Below are 15,271 nucleotides of genomic sequence, written 5' to 3'. Positions count from 1 at the left end.
TCTCAACAATTGTACTGTAAAGACAAACAGCTTCGAAGCTTATGAGAACTTGGAAAAACATGATGATCATCTACAATTACAAAGGACCAGTGATGGAACAATTTATCCAATTCCTGACAGAGAGATGATGAATTAATCATGTAGAATGACACTTTTTTAAAACATGGCCGATGACAGATTATTATTTTTTTTTTTGCTAGACTATCCAGAGTGCTTAAAAGTAATTTTTTGTTGTTGTTTTTCCCAATGGGGTAAAGGATCAGAAGGTGAAAAATATATTTCTGTTAATCTATTTTAAAATAACCTTTAAACAGAGAAGAAATAAAGAATAGAGAAAAGAATGAGAAGATATATAAACTGAATTAAAGTGAAGTAGAATCGGGAAAACAACATATCCAGTGCTATGACTGAGTAAATGAAAAGAATGACAAGAACAACTGAATTCTGACAAATTATAATGTCTAGGCCTGGTCCCAAAGAAGAGATGAGGAGAAAAATATGTTTTTTTTTATTCCTCCTTTATATATATATGCATATATATATATATATATGCATATATATATATTTTTTTTTAAACCCTTACCTTCTGTCTTGGAATCCATACTGTGTATTGGTTCCAAGGCAGAAGAGTGGTAGGGGCTAGATAATGGGGGTCAAGTGACTTGCCCAGGGTCACACAGCTGGGAAGTGTCTGAGGTCATATTTGAACCTAGGACCTCCCATCTCTAGGCCTGGCTGTCAATCCACTGAGCTACCCAGCTGCCCCCTATCCCCCCCCCTTTTTTTTTGCAGAGATGAGAACATTGGGTACCATTGCAAAAGCTCCTTGACATAATAGATCTGTTGCTCAATTTTGCTAAAATCTCTCTTTCTTTCTCTCTCTCTATATATATATTAATACATATAAATATATATTTTTTTTCCTAGAGTAGGATACATACATATACAGAGATAAAGATGATGTAAAAATATATCCTTTTTTTTTTTTTAAGATGCAGCTGAGGAAAGAATGTTTTCCAAGCTCAGATTGTCGGTGGGGATTGGGTGGCATAGTCTGTGTAAAGTTACACAGGTAGAAGTTGGAATATCAAATTTAAAGAAAATAAAAAGTAGTTTGAGAATAAATTGTATTAAACCTCGGAAAATAGTTTAACAGTAAATAGACTTAACTGCCACGCTGAAGAGTTAATATCTTATCATAGCCAATATTTATTAAAATAAGTATATTTTGAGAGTATGAAAAACTGACTTTTTTTAGAAGATTACTGGTTTTAAGCCATAATAACTATCAAAAATCAAATAAAGCATTTTAAATATATTGTCCAAGAAGATGACTAGAGATGCTGATTTAGTATTCTACCATACAAAAATGAAAGATACGATATCCAAGTATTGGGCAGACAGAACACCAGGAGTCCAGTTGCCAGTTAGATTCCAACAGACTTCCAACTCCTCAGAATTCCTTACTAGGAACCCTGTCCAAGATGCTAACTAGGCCTTAAAAGGCAATCTGACAGTCCTTATCTGCTAAGCTCCTAATTTACCCCCAAATGTTTATTTTAACCTCAATACAAGTAAAGCCAGAAAAAGGAAAATTGTAAACTTCAGATGAATCTTCTGTATTACAGAAGATGAAGCCATCATAAAGAGAATTCTCTTTAATTAAATTTTTCTAAAAGTAGCTGAGGAAGTAGTTGTTGACTTCTTCATTTTAGGAATTTGTGCAAATATGAAGATTGTGTTTTTACATTTTTGGGATATTTCAGTTTGTGGTTATGCCATAGAATGGACTAAGCATAAAATGACAACCATTACACCTTTTTCCCCTTTTATGATAATAATGACTTATAAGAAGACTCATCTGTACTCTATGTCTTTACTTCCTCCCTACCATTTACTCAACCCTTGTAATCTGGTTTTTGACTAGATTTCTTGACAGAATGTGAAATTCCCAATAGTTATCTAAAGATCTTTAACTCAATTTCCTAAATTTTCCTTGACTTTTATGTAGTTTTTGACACAGTTGACCACTCCCTCCTCCTGTATTCTCTCTCCTTTTTTATCTTCCATTATTCAATGCTTTCATTATTGTTTTTTTTTCCCATTTGACTGTTCTTCTTGAGTTTCCTTTGCTACACTTTCATCCAAATTCTCTATTCCAACCATGGGTATCCCCACAAGCTCAGTCCATGGAATCTTCTTTTCTTCTCCCTTTATGATGGAAAATTGTTTTTCCCTTGATAATCTTATATGCTTCAGTGGATTCAACCATTACCAAAAATCAAATAACTAATAGATCCATGATCAGTGTCTTTCCTGAATTCCAGTTCCACTTTTCTACCTGTATTCTGAGATCTCCAGCTAGATGGATCTGTAATTCAATATATCCCAAATGGAACTTAGCATCTTCCTCCCCCACTTCACATTCACCTTTCTCCAAATTTTCCTATTTCTTCTGTGGTCACCACTATCTTTCCTGTAATCCAAACTAGCAACCCCATTGTAATCCTTATCCTTTCCTTTTCTCTCACCCTACATATCCAATTTGTCATTTAGTTGTATTTGTTCCATAATCTAGGCTCATATTTCTTCTAACTAAAAATGTTATAATACTGAATAATTGGTCTCCCTGATTTCAAACTCCTCTCTCCAATTCATTTTTCCCTCATTTTTCAAAATCATTATGTAAAGACATGGAGATCATTATGCCACCTTTCTGTCTCCAAATCTTCTGTGGCTCCTCAATACGTTACTCAGTATATCATGTAGGACCCTCTACAATAAGATTTCTACTAATATTTCTACCTTTATTTTTTGTATAACCAAACTGGAATATGGCTCTTCCCCAAACTCATTATTCTCTTCCTTACTTTTGTGCATTTCCAAAAATGATATCCAACATGTCTGAAATGCACTCACATATCATTCTATATTTTCAGGATCTCTCTTCTTCCTTTAAGATTCTTTTAAGATGTTATCTTTTCTGGGAAGCCTTCCCTGGACTACATCATTATTATCGTTCTCTTCTTCAAGTTACTATTTCCTTTTATCTCCTAGTAGAGCATAAAGTCCTTGAGGGAAAGAACTGTTTTCTATTTTTGTATTTCTATCTCCAGAATCTAATACAGGACATAGAATGTGGTGGGCACTTAATAAATCTTTATTGAATACAATCCAACAAATATACATGAATAATATATGCCAATTCAAGAGTTAACAGGGACTAATATTGACAGGAGCAGGAAAAAGGGAAAATTAATGAATCCAGATCAATTTAAAGCTCAATTGTAAGGGGAAATAATTTGTTAGTTTAGGTAAATCCTTTGTCTTGATTGTAAACTTTTTAATATGAAAATATTGATTTATTCTTGATCCTGCTACAAATACAAGTTTAGCAAAATTCAAATACATGATAAATTAAAAGGAGGAATGATTCTAGAGATGATTAGGAGTTTAATTCAAATTTTAAAAAAAATTACAATTGACAGTAAATCAGTAAACAATGCAAGATCCTTAGATTTCTATATTAATTTTACCATGTGTCTATTGCTGACATACTTAGTTCCCTATGTGCTCAATTGTTCTATGATTGTTGTCATAACTATAGGAACCAGAATTATCCAAGTTAGATAACTGAAAACATTTACCAAGAAATTCAATTTATGGTGAACCTCAGAATACACACAAGGTTAAATGTCTAACAACCCAGCAAAGAAATAAGGTTTATGTCTTTTTTTTTTCATTTTGTTGAGTGGTGAATATATAGACTAGTAATTGTTTTGTTGAATTCATATGTTAAAAAATATCTGTCTGAATCATAAAATTTGAAAACTAAAATATCAATGTGCAATATACACTTACTACTCTAGAACGTTATTCCCAGAAAACATGAAACATAACTTTGATAGTTAATATCTTGGTCAATTATTTCCTACTTGGTGGCCCCAGTTCTCTTTTATCTACTAAATGAAAGAATGAGACAAGATGACCTGTCAAATTCCTTCCAGTCAATAGTGTAATTCTGTGATCTTATGGTTACATAAGCTCTCAAGTCCATTATTAGTCTATTGTTCTAAGATTCTAACTATATGAAAGACTAGAGTCTTATTATGAGTAAATTGCTTCTGGTTTTTATATAAACACTACTTGTACCAGTAATATACTATTAAAATGAATTAAGAACATTAAAAAAGTTTAGATTTCTCAAATATTTTTCTTTCAGTAGTCAAATATTTGATAGAAGTAAATCTAAATGGGTTTGAATTTCTAATACAGACCCAGGAATTCAAATTACTACAATTGAATATTCAATAATATGAAATGGGGTTGTGAATATATATATTTTATTTTTTTTTTTTTAAATATATTTTATTTGGTCATTTCCAAGCATTATTCGTTAAAGACATAGATCATTTTCTTTTCCTCCCCCCCCCAACCCCCCATAGCCGACGCGTAAGTCCACTGGGCATTAGATGTTTTCTTGATTTGAACCCATTGCTTTGTTGATAGTATTTGCATTAGAGTGTTCATTTAGAGTCTATCCTCTGTCATGTCCCCTCAATCTTTGTATTCAGGCAGTTGCTTTTTCTCGGTGTTTCCACTCCCATAGTTTATCCTTTGCTTATGAATGGTGTTTTTTTCTCCTGGGTCCCTGCAAGTTGTTCAGGGACATTACACCACCACTAATGGAGAAGTCCATTACGTTCGATGATAGCACAGTGTGTTTGTCTCTGTGTACAATGTTCTCCTGGTTCTGCTCCTCTCGCTCTGCATCACTTCCTGGAGGTTGTTCCAGTCTCCATGGAACTTCTCCACTTTATTATTCCTTTTAGCGCAATAGTACTCCATCACCAACATATACCACAGTTTGTTCAGCCATTCCCCAATTGATGGGCATCCCCTCATTTTCCAGTTTTGGGCCACCACAAAGAGCGCAGCTATGAATATTTTTGTACAAGTCTTTGTGTCCATTATCTCTTTGGGGTACAGACCCAGCAGTGCTATGGCTGGGTCAAAGGGTAGATATTCTTTTGTCGCCCTTTGGGCATAGTTCCAAATTGCCCTCCAGAATGGTTGGATCAGTTCACAGCTCCACCAGCAATGAATTAATGTCCCTACTTTGCCACATCCCCTCCAGCATTCATTACTTTCCTTTGCTGTTATGTTAGCCAATCTGCTAGGTGTGAGGTGATACCTCAGAGTTGTTTTGATTTGCATCTCTCTGATTATAAGAGATGTAGAACACTTCTTCATGTGCTTGTTAATAGTTTTGATTTCTTTATCTGAGAACTGCCTATCCATTTCCCTTGCCCATTTATCAATTGGAGAATGGCTTGATTTTGTGTACAATTGATTTAGCTCTTTATAAATATGAGTAATTAAACCTTTGTCAGAGGTTTCTATGAAGATTTTTTCCCAATTTGTTGTTTCCCTTCTGATTTTAGTTATATTGGTTTTGTTTGTACAAAAGCTTTTTAGTTTGATGTAGTCAAAATTATTTATTTTACATTTTGTGATTCTTTCTATATCTTGCTTGGTTTTAAAGCCTTTCCCCTCCCAAAGGTCTGACATGTATACTATTCTGTGTTTACCCAATTTACTTATGGTTTCCTTCTTTATGTTTAAGTCACTCACCCATTTTGAATTTATCTTGGTGTAGGGTGTGAGGTGTTGATCTATTCCTAGTCTCTCCCACACTGTCTTCCAATTTTCCCAGCAGTTTTTATGAAATAGTGGATTTTTGTCCCAAAAGCTGGGATCTTTGGGTTTATCGTATACTGTCTTGCTGAGGTCGCTTTCCCCCAGTCTATTCCACTGATCTTCCTTTCTGTTTCTTAGCCAGTACCAAATTGTTTTGATGACTGCTGCTTTGTAATATAGTTTTAGGTCAGGGACTGCAAGGCCCCCATCATATGTGTTTTTTTTCATTATTTCCCTGGATATCCTTGATCTTTTGTTCTTCCAAATGAACTTTGTTATGGTTTTTTCTAAATCAGTGAAGAAGTATTTTGGTAGTTCAATGGGTATGGCACTAAATAGATAAATAAGTTTGGGTAGGATGGTCATTTTTATTATATTGGCTCGTCCTATCCATGAGCAGTTAATGTTTTTCCATTTGTTCAAGTCTAGTTTTAGTTGTGTGGCGAGTGTTTTGTAGTTGTGTTCATATAGTTCCTGTGTTTGTCTTGGGAGGTAGATTCCTAGGTATTTTATTTTGTCTAAGGTGATTTTGAATGGGATTTCTCTTTCTAGTTCTTGCTGCTGAGCTGTGTTGGAGATATATAGAAAAGCTGATGATTTATGTGGGTTTATTTTGTATCCTGCAACTTTGCTAAAGTTGTTGATTATTTCAATTAGCTTTTTGGTTGAATCTCTAGGATTCTTTAAGTAGACCATCATGTCATCCGCAAAGAGTGATAACTTGGTCTCCTCCTTGCCTATTTTGATGCCTTCAATTCCTTTATCTTCTCTAATTGCTACTGCTAGTGTTTCTAGTACAATGTCAAATAGTAGAGGTGATAATGGGCATCCTTGTTTCACTCCTGATCTTATTGGGAATGCATCTAGTTTATCCCCATTGCAGATGATATTAGCTGTTGGTTTTAGATATATACTGTTTATTATTTTTAGGAATGACCCTTCTATTCCTATGCTTTCTAGTGTTTTTAATAGGAATGGGTGTTGTATTTTATCAAAGGCTTTTTCTGCATCTATTGAAATAATCATGTGATTCTTGCTAGTTTGCTTGTTGATGTGGTCAATTATGTGGATGGTTTTCCTAATGTTGAACCAGCCCTGCATCCCTGGTATGAATCCTACTTGATCATGGTGAATGATCCTTCTGATCACTTGCTGGAGTCTTTTTGCTAGTATCCTATTTAAGATTTTTGCATCTATATTCATTAGGGAGATTGGCCTATAGTTTTCTTTCTCTGTTTTTGACCTGCCTGGTTTTGGAATCAGTACCATGTTTGTGTCGTAAAAGGAGTTTGGTAGAACTCCCTCTTTGCTTATTATGTCAAATAGTTTGTATAGTATTGGGATTAACTGTTCTCTGAATGTTTGATAGAATTCACAGGTGAATCCATCAGGCCCTGGGGACTTTTTCTTAGGAAGTTCTTTGATGGCTTGTTGGATTTCAATTTTTGATATGGGATTATTTAGGAATTCTATTTCCTCTTCTGTTAGTCTAGGCAGTTTGTATTTTTGTATATATTCATCCATTTCTCCTAAATTGGTGTATTTATTGCCATATAATTGGGCAAAGTAATTTCTAATGATTGCCTTAATTTCCTCCTCATTGGAGGTGCTGTCCCCCTTTTCATCTTTAATGCTGTGAATTTGCTTTTCTTCCTTCCTTTTTTTAACTAGATTGACCAGTACCTTGTCTATTTTGTTTGTTTTTTCAAAGTACCAGCTTCTTGTCTCATTTATTAAATCAATAGTTCTATCACTTTCGATTTTATTAATTTCTCCCTTAATTTTTAGGATTTCTAATTTGGTTTTCTGCTGGGGGTTTTTAATTTGATCGCTTTCCAGTTTTTTCATTTGCATTTCCAATTGATTGATCTCTGCTCTCCCTTGTTTGTTAATATAAGCATTCAGGGATATGAATTTACCTCTGATTACCGCTTTGGCTGCATCCCAAAAGGTTTGGAAGGATGTTTCGCCATTGTCATTTTCCTCGATGAAATTATTAATTGTTTCTATGATTTCTTCTTTAACTAAACGGTTTTGGAGTATCATATTGTTTAATTGCCAATTGGTTTTAGATTTGGTTTTCCATGTACCATTACTAATCATTATTTTTATTGCCTTGTGATTTGAGAAGGCTGCATTCATTATTTCTGCTTTTCTGCATTTGTGTGCTATGTTTCTGTGACCTAATGTATGGTCAATTTTTGTGAATGTGCCATGTGGTGCTGAGAAGAAGGTGTATTCCTTTTTATCCCTATTTATTTTTCTCCATATGTCTATTAATTCTAATTTTTCTAAGATTTCATTCACTTCTTTTACCTCTTTCTTATTTATTTTTTGATTTGATTTATCTAAATTTGATAATGGTTGGTTTAAGTCTCCCACTAGTATGGTTTTATTGTCTATTTCTTCCTTCAATTCTCCTAGTTTCTCCATTAGAAATTTGGGTGCTATATTATTTGGTGCATACATATTGATTAATGATATTTCCTCATTGTCTATAGTCCCTTTTAACAAAATATAATTACCTTCCCTATCCCTTTTGATCAGGTCTATTTTTGCATTGGCTTTATCAGATATCATGATTACCACTCCTGCCTTCTTTCTATCAGTTGAAGCCCAGAAGGTCTTACTCCATCCTTTAATTCTGACCTTGTGGGTGTCAACCCGCCTCATGTGTGTTTCTTGAAGACAACATATGGTAGGGTTTTGGATTCTAATCCATTCTGCTATTCGTCTACGTTTTATGGGTGAGTTCATCCCATTCACGTTCAAAGTTATGATTGTCATTTGTGGACTCCCTGGCATTTTGATTGCCTTCCCTAATTCTAACCTTTTCTTCTTCGGCTCTACCTTTTAGTCCAGTGATTTACTTTGAAACAGTCCCCCTTGTCCCCTCCCTTGATGTTTCCCTTTTTAGTCCCTCCCTTTTTGTTCCCTCCCCCTCCCCCCTCTCTTACCCTCCCTTTTTGTTCTCCCTCTCCCCCTCCCCCCCTTGGTTTTCCCTTCTCCTTACCCTTGTTGGGTAAGATAGAATTCAAGATCCCAATGGATCTGGAGGTTTTTCCCTCTCAGAGCTGATTTCCCTGAGATTGAGGTTTAAGTAACCCCCCCCCCCCTCTCTTCCTCTCCTTCTTGTAGGAGTTTTCTTCCCCTCCCCTTCCCATGTGAATCTTTGTGTGAGAATGATTATTCTATTTGGTCTTTCTTTACCCCCTATTTATACATTACATTTTCCCCACATGTTAGTATACATAGGTTGATATAAATGTAGTCCTTATAGAAGAGAGTTTGAGTAAAAGAAGAAGATAACATTTTCCCCTTTCCTTAATATTTACCTTTTCAGGTATTCCTTGCTCTTTGATTTTCGGTATCAAACTTTCCACAGAGCTCTGGTCTTTTCTTTGCAAAAAGTTGGAAGTCTTCTATTTTGTTGAATGCCCATACTTTCCCTTGGAAGTATATAGTCAGTTTTGCTGGGTAGCTGATTCTTGGTTGGAGACCCAGCTCTCTTGCCTTTCTGAAGATCATGTTCCATGCCTTACGATCATTCAGAGTAGAACTTGCAAGGTCTTGGGTGACCCTGATTGGCATTCCTTTATATCTAAATTGTCTTTTTCTGGCTTCCTGTAGGATTTTTTCTTTTGTTTGATAGCTTTGGAATTTGGCAATTACATTCCTGGGAGTTGTCTTTTGGGGGTTTAGTGTAGAAGGTGTTCTGTGAGCTCTGTCAGTGGCTGTATTGCCCCCTTGTTCTAGAATCTCTGGGCAATTTTCTTTGATTATATCTTGTATCACCATGTCCAGTTTGGTGTTTATTTCTGGCTTATCTGGGAGTCCAATTATTCTTAAATTATCCCTTCTCCCCCTATTTTCCAGATCTATCACCTTGTCGGTGAGATATTTTATGTTCTCTTCTAATTTCTTGGTATTTTGGCTTTGCTTTATTGATTCTTGCTCTTTTACACGATCGTTGTCTTCCAGCTGCCTGATTCTTGCCTTTAAAGCCTGGTTTTCTTTTACAGTTTGGTCAAACTGGTTTTGTAGATGCGTGAATTTCTTTTGCATTATTTCCAACTTTTCCTCCCAGAAGGCTTCCATCTTTTTGGTCATTTCTGATTCAAATTCTTCATAGGTTTGTGGAGAGTTTCCATTTCCTTTGGAAGGTTTTGGAGCATTTTCTTTTATATTATCTTCTGTCTGCTCTGTATTTTGTATTTTGGCTCCATAGAATGTGTCCAAAGTCGCCCCTTTCTTCTTATTTTTCTTGGTATTTTGGGGCTTCTGTGGTTCTGTGGAGTTTGTCATCTCTGAATGTGGAGGATTAGTTTTTCTTGTCTCTTTCTGGTGTTCAGAGGCAGTCCTGGGCAGATAGTTCTATGGGCTTTCCCTGGGTTAAACTGAATATGCCTCACTGGAACTGGAATGGAAGGGTCAGACCACGAGGCCACACTCTCCCCCCGGCTCGCTTTCCGGAAGTTGCCTTCAGAATCGCTGGCCGTGAGGCTGTTTCGTCGGCCTGCGGGGGGATGGGCTGCCGCTTCCCCAAGCTCCGAGAGCACAGACTTTCACTGAGACTTGGATAGCAGGATCCAGCCCGTGAGGCTGTCTTGCCCGCCCTGAGGGTTGCTGTTGTTTTGACCAGCTCTCTGCAGCGGAAGCCCCAGGCAGTAACTTTCACCGGGACTGTAGAAGGCCCTGAGGGTTGTTGTTCCTCAGACCCTGCTCTCTGAGCCGGCCGGGCTGCGGCTTCCGGGAGCTTTGGACTCTGCGCTCCTACCCCTGAGGTCCGAGTGATCTCGGGTTCTGGCTTTTAAGGGGAGCCGTACCTTTTGAACCGGGTCCAGGTCCAGGAGGAGGGTTCCCAGGGTCTGTGCTGTTGATCGTTTTGAATTTCGGCGCCTTAGGAGCTTTTGGTTTGAGATCGGTCGGGAAGGGTTTTCCGGAGATCTGAGCTTCAGCTCTCTCTAAGCCGCCATCTTAACCGGAAGTCCTCGTGAATATATATATTTTAAAGTAAGGTTAATTTCCCATTACCACTCTCAAACAAAAAACAATACAAAACAAAATAAAACAAAAACTTGATTTCACTATCATTAAATTATCCTTTCGTTCCTTTGCCACTTTTACAGATTAATGATTGATACTTATAAATAAAAATAAAATCAACTGGATATTTCCTTACTTGATTGAAACAATTAGTTTAATTGTAAAATGTGGAAAAAATGTTTAAAGGCAGATACAATGTCAAGACATCTTTTACTTGTAAAGTTCTAAGATTCTAAATTACTTACTATGTAAACAGTATTGTTGTCAATCCCCTATATCACTCATATTGGACCTAGCTTAATGACTCATGAGAAGTAATTGTGAAATTTTCAATTGTAACATTTTTGCCAATAAATCAGTAAACACTAAAAATCAAAGTTTGATTTATTGTTGTATTGGTTGTATGAATTTAAGAAAGTAATTAAAATAATTTTAATAATGTAGATTAAATGCAGATTAAAGTTTAAGAAGTACATTTTTTCCTTTGAAGATTAAGGTGTTAAATATTTATTAGCATATCATAGTCTTTCTACTGTAATTTTTATTGGGAAAGGATGGGGAGGATTGGAAAACAGGGGGATAAAGGGAAGGTCTGTAGCAGGGTGTGGAGGAGTTGAGGGGAGAGAGGGAATATTGCTTGGAGAAGAAAAGGAGAGAGATGCCCCCTGCTAAGAGGAAGCAGCAGGGGTCTGATAAGGACTGTTTGTAGTTGAATGACTGAACTGAAGTTCAGCTCTCTATATGACCAGAAAAGATAGTCAGTCCACTTACCTGACTGCGAATTCATATAATATAAAGTTTAATAACCAGTTGGGATTGGAGTTTTTTCTTCAGCTTCAGAGTTGAGGCCAGACCCAGAGGCTGGAGGAGAGTTCTCCCACTCCTGTCTACTCTATATCACTCCTGCTATGTCTAATTCAGAGACAGAAAGCAAACAAGAACAGGTCTGACCTTCTGAAGTGATTGGGCCTAAATCTTCGGGCTGAACCAAGAAGAGGCACACCACACCAGCCTGGACTGAACAAGCTCCTCTCTCTTCCCACACCAGGAAGGAAGTTGAACCCGGCAGGAAGGAAGTGCTAATCACAAGACCCAACTGCCACTCCCAGTTGGCCCTTCCCCCACCAACTATTAGTCTAGTTTCCTTTCCACACTACTATACTTCACTGGGTATGGTATAAGAAAGCCATCCTTTCTAGAAGTGAATGAAGAAAGTGCTTTAGACTGACAATCATCTGTGGAGAAGAGATTTGGACCATTTTTTTGTTTGTTTGTTTTGGAAAGGATTAGCTTCACTTTAAACACAGAATGACAAATTTTAGGAGTACATCAACCTCAAAAATCATATATCAAGTCTTAAAGAGATCACAATCATGCACAGAGGGAAATTTATTTATTCATCCACCCCAATAAAGCCAGAGATGCTTAAGAAGAGGTCTCCATAAATATGAATATAAATTTTTCACTTATATACAGTTACTTCCTTCTGTGAGAACACTGGAATATGATTTTCTTTATTTCTCTCAGTACAAAACGTCACAGATAACAATGAATAAGAAGCTCTAAAAGACTTCTTTAGTAGGTAGGGTTTTCAATTCTTTGTAGTCTTTATAGTACAACAGTTCTTTTAACACTTCACCATAAAACAAAAATCTGTCTTTAGAAATTATTCTTCTATTCATGTTGGGCAATTATTAGATATCTAATATATTACAGTATGTTTAAAAAATGAGTTTTAAGATGATGCCAAGGGAAATTACGTGTTTCATGCAAGATGTGAGCATGATACATGAAAATAAGGCATCATGCCTCAGGATAAGTGGTATAAAAAGATGTCATCAGAGACATATGTCACAAAAAAAGAAGGGTGATTGTATAGTGATAGTAAATGGTAACCAATGGATAACCTATGTACTCCATTAATGACTCAATTAATAGATAACATAACAGCTCTAGATAACATCAAGAGATCTAAAGGGAGATTCCCTGTAGTAGATTCATAAACAAGAATAACACAGAATGGGCAAGAAGAAATAGATTGCATCATTAGGGAGAGAAACCACCTTGGAAGATCTGCAATCAATTAGCAAACTGCTATGTATCCTTTTGGAGACTGGTGTGAATTTTAGATTTACTCTACCCTGCTTAGTCTTTAGAATTCTAGCAATCAGGAATTTATACACCCCTACCTAAGGATTAACTTTGGGGGAGGAAGGTCTATGACCCAAGTGTGCTAGCAAGCAACAAATCAGAAACAACTGAATGAACCCCTGAGCTGTCCAAAGCCAAATTTAAGCCAACATTGGTACATGTGAAACACAGGAAGTGATGTAAAGAACTGCCTTTATATTTCATATCACTTCCTGTGAGAGGGACTTTTGTGGGCTTGGAGGAGTAGCAGTGTGAGGCCTAAGACTGCTTCCCTTAGATTGTCACATGGTGAGTGTGAGGCTTAATCCCCTTTCCCTAGCTTTCTAAAGGCACCAGCCTCTAAGGAGGCCCATGATCTTGGAGGAAGCCTCATGGCTGGAAGCCAAACTAGATTAATCTTCTGGGTTTAATCTTCTGGGATTAATCTTGGCTAAGGCCTCTGAACTCCCCTTGGCTCAGACCAGGCAGGAACAGATTTTCCACTTTCCCTCTCTCTCCCTCATTCTTAATTTCTTCCTTCTATTGTAATAAACCACAGTAAATTTCCATTCTGACTTGAGTATTTCATTGGGATTTAGAATTTAAATACCTGGAGATCACTAAAAATATATATTCATGCTCAACCCTAAATTTTATCATTAACACTGTTAATAGTGGGAGTTAGGGACTCTGAAAGTTGTAAGCCCAGCTTATAAATAGCTATGGAATAAACTAGGCCTTACCAAAGAAAAACATCTTATCATAGTGCTGGAATCTCTAAGTCCTAATTTCCTCACTTGTAAATTGAGGACAATAATTGTGTCTACAAAAAATTATGATAAGACCTAAAAAAGCTGTGGTATAAGTACTTAGTAAAGATTAAAGCTCAATTTAAAAATCAAGTATTATTAATACTACATATAAAAATGCTTAATACCTGATTAAAGTCCCTTTTCAACTACTCTGAAAAGTTTTTATTCATTCATTAATTTATGTATTTATCTATTTATTTAATGGAGAGAACTCAGCTTCTGACTTGTAGTATATCCTTAAGCAAGCCCAGTTGAAGTCCCAATTATATAATAATGTATTACATGGTTAATGAATATTATTAGAATGGATAAAAGAGTAACAAAATGCAATTGAAAAAATGAAATTGTTTTTCTGTTGTATGAGTTTTGGATTTGGTAAAAAATAAAGCTCCTTCCCCTGGGATAAGGCAATAAACATTTAAGAAGTGGTTAAGTAGCAGATTTTAATTAGTTTAATTTAGTTGAATCCAACAATCATTTATTAAATGTCTATTATGTGCTAGGCACTTAGCTAGGAATAGTTACTAGCCTCAAAAAGCTTATTTTCTACTGAATCCATTATTATTTATATCCCTCAATTTTCCCTGCTGTTTGTAGGAGCATGAATTACACATTTTCTGGCATAGCCTGAGCATCCTTAAAGTACATATGGAATTATTCCTTATTCACAGTAACCTAATCTTTGGTGTCAAGAAATAAACTTTCATGGGTGCCCATTTAGAATTTTTATGCCCACCAACTCACTTTGAAATTATATATTACTATTTTCTTTTAAAGTACCATAATAGGATTTATTTTATGTGTAGTTTTTATTGCTTTATGTGTGTATATGTTCTTTTCCCAGTATACCTTAAGCTCCTAGATGAGAGGAACTGTTTTGTCTTTCTCTATGCTTAAGCTTTTATGTTTGCAACAAGCAAATACTAGGTAGACCAATTAAATTTAATGGAATTGAAAGCCATCGCCCTTTAAAAGGCAATCCTGACCAAAAGTCCATAGGTTTGTCAGTGAATTCTACCTAGAATCAAAGAAATGCCTAAGGATCAATGGCAAGAAAAAAATATTCTTGTTTTATGGTTCAAATGCAAAATCTTGACCTTCTGGCTCCTTAGATTCTAGATTTTACCAAAAGCTTGTAAAAATTGATGTTTCTGTGCAGTTTCAGATACGTCCAGGCCAGAGCAAAATTTTTCACTGCTCCATCAGAAACAAAATTATCTAAAAAAGAATGGAATGGTTGTACAATTGCAGGGGGAAAAAAGAGTCACTCAACAAAAAAAACAAAACAAAACAAAACAAAAAGTAGCAGGGAAGTTTATTTGTACACTACAAGGACTATTTTGTATATTTTATATACCTATATTTTTTAACATTAAGTATTATTAAACAATTTGGATATTAGCAAGTTTTAAATGTTTCATATACATATATATATATATATACATATATTTACATATATATATGAGAGGATACATACATTTGCAATGTACAGTTGGACCTCATTTTACACAACCAAAATGTTCCAAGATCTTTTTCCCAAGTTGAAAATCACCATGATAGTGAGCCCCTTTATTTCTTATATG

This window comes from Monodelphis domestica, chromosome 6 (assembly GCF_027887165.1).
Source record: "Monodelphis domestica isolate mMonDom1 chromosome 6, mMonDom1.pri, whole genome shotgun sequence".
Classification (NCBI taxonomy): Eukaryota; Metazoa; Chordata; class Mammalia; order Didelphimorphia; family Didelphidae; genus Monodelphis; species Monodelphis domestica.
Note: the sequence above shows the minus strand (reverse complement) of the source record.